We start from the raw sequence: 2,599 nt of genomic DNA, 5'->3' as shown, positions 1-2,599 counted from the left end.
TTATAGAAATTATTTCAAAATCACTATATCATACGTCAATAAACTGAAGACATCAAATATCATTACGGACAAGATCCGCTATAATCTTTTCGTTAGCTAGCGGTCTTCATTATGCATCCAATGACTCTAAATTTGTTGCATATGGTCCAAAATGTCTGGTATGCATACCCTCTATGTGGTTGACATTAATTGTTGCATCTATAATGGATTCTGTTAGCATATTTCAAATTAAATGTTGTTAGAAAACTGCATTCTCTCTTCATATTCAAAACCGCCCCACGAAGTACCACAGTACACTCGAATAGAAGATCAAATAATTCTAGCAACATTGATTTATGCTTGGCCAGTGGTTAAATGCTCACCTTTGATTTATATTTCGGTTCTTTTGTTCTAGATTAACCTTGATTCAGCAAAAGGATACAAGTCTCGTGGCATAGCTCGATCGATGCTTGGCCGATGGGAAGAGGCGCCAAGGATCTTCACTTAGCATCCGAGAATAGATTATGATGAGAAGATTGCTGCCGTTCTTAAAAAGGTATCACTAGACATGTACATATGTTGGAAATGGTATCACACTCTATTCTTAAATGATGCTTGATGGGGTTACTCATATTGGGAATGGGAAAAGAAGCTTTTTCGTTGTTTACTGAGAATTTGGGGAGTAATATTAGAAACAATTTCCTTACTTTTTAATATTGTTGTTTATTGAATAAAAACTTTTTGAATAAAGTTCAATGTCAATCTCATTATCTAACTGCACTTAGTTTTGCCTTAGCACATGATCTATTCAGAGGTAACCGGTGTTTTATTAGCCTCTTACTAATTAATTTGTAAAAATTTGCACATCTTTATTTCTAGATTACTGTCTGCATATGTATATCTTGCTTACTACCTGTTTCATTTGTTTTCTCCATGTGCTTAGTTTGTTTACATTTTTTATCGATGATATGAGTTTGTATAGAATAACTCTAAATGTTTTCCTTTTAGTGGTGAGAGTTTTATCGAGTAAGTCTTGATTTGTAGTCGTTTAATTTATCTTCAGAGGTTGTTAATGCTCTTTAAGGAGTAGTAGGTAGTAGATAAAGATTAAGGACTTGTGGAAGTGACCAAAGACATTCAAGATTGTTGACATATATTGACTATAGAAGCCTGATGCAATATTAGGATTGTAGGTTAAGCAATTAGTTTAGAATTGGAAATAAAACCTGTGGAGAAAAAGTGAATGGGAGTGAGTGTGAAGGTAATTTTAATGGCATAGAAACATATATTTGTTATTATGGAGTACAATGTAACAAGCTCTTTGGGCATTATTGATAGAAGCTCTCCAAATTATATGGTCATGTAGGGATCTGATTCATTTGTCTTGTCATTATGTGTATGGCCTTGATTAAAAAGATGAAAACTTTGTTTGTTCATGACTCATGAGGTGTTTGGTTTAGAGGATCTTACTTTTGTTTCCTTCAATATTGTTGATCTTTACGAAGTGAATATTTATACTTATCTTTTATGTTTGTTTTGATTAGTTGAGACATGTCAGAACCAGTGGAGTACCGCTGTTTTATTGGGGGACTTTCATGGTCTACTTCTGATAGAGGTCTGAAGCATGCTTTTGAAAAGTTCGGCCATCTTGTTGAGGCAAAGGTATTCATTTTATCTAAAATTTGGGTTCTTAAATAGTATAATGCATTAGCTATACCTACAGTTCCGTGAAAAAGAAAACATTATAAGGTGTATACTTCTTTCTTTTTGTTGTTTCACTGTTATATCTTGACAAGATGTGCTTTTGTGCTTTAGTCGGGTGGTGGTCGTATGTTGATACCGTGTTTTTGACTTACTGCCAGTTAAAATGTAATGACTTTGATCTTTAGCCTCTTAGGTTGTTAAGTTTAATTATGGAAATCTCCTGAAAGACTTTTTGTTTTGTCCTGATTGCAGGTCGTTGTTGATCGGTTCTCCAGTCGCTCTCGAGGTTTTGGATTTGTCACTTTTGATGAGAAGAAATCTATGGAAGAAGCTATTCATGAAATTTGATGGAGGGAAAAACAAGAAGCAGACCAAAATAATTGCTCCCCAATCAAATGATCATGCTCACCTCAAGCTCCTCGTCAAGGTAAAAGCTTAAAATTCTACCATCTATTTTCTCATTTGTTCAACTTCTTACTTCCTTTAGGTGGATTTTCAAATATTTAATTAATTGTATGAGTTTAATTAGTATTATTGTATTTCTAAGTTCATTATTTGTTTTGTGAATTTTTAGGAATTAGATGGACTTTGTGGAGCCGCACTAGGATTATAATGAGTGAAGCCATCACCAATACTTGGTATTGCAATGATTCGAGATTTGCTTGGAAAATCGTATTGAATATGTTACCCTTATTGTAACTCTTAGAAAATATTTTGAAGTTATATTGTATATATGGTTTAACGAATATCCTATTTTTTTTTTTAAATTTTTTATTTGTGTTTGCTATTATTTACTTGTTAAATGGTATGAAAAGGCAATGGAGATTTTATCATGTAATTGAGATATTTGTTTCAATATAGAACAAGTAGTGTTATTTTTGCAGGTTAAGTGTCCTAATAAAATGGGGCAGGTTTA

General features: G+C 33.0%; 1 long non-coding RNA gene across 1 annotated transcript; it reads left to right on the top strand.

The window, feature by feature from the left end:
• The first annotated feature begins 523 nt into the window (after positions 1-523).
• Positions 524-2,089, top strand: LOC147475859 (uncharacterized). Its single transcript, XR_015208591.1, has 4 exons — positions 524-535; positions 1,524-1,641; positions 1,795-1,848; positions 1,936-2,089. It is a non-coding gene; the product is annotated as an uncharacterized LOC147475859 (long non-coding RNA).
• Positions 2,090-2,599: the final 510 nt, after the last annotated feature.

Source organism: Coptis chinensis, chromosome 9, assembly GCF_015680905.1.
Source record: "Coptis chinensis isolate HL-2020 chromosome 9, ASM1568090v1, whole genome shotgun sequence".
NCBI lineage: Eukaryota > Viridiplantae > Streptophyta > Magnoliopsida > Ranunculales > Ranunculaceae > Coptis > Coptis chinensis.
Note: the sequence above shows the minus strand (reverse complement) of the source record. Positions and strands in the feature narration are given on the sequence as shown.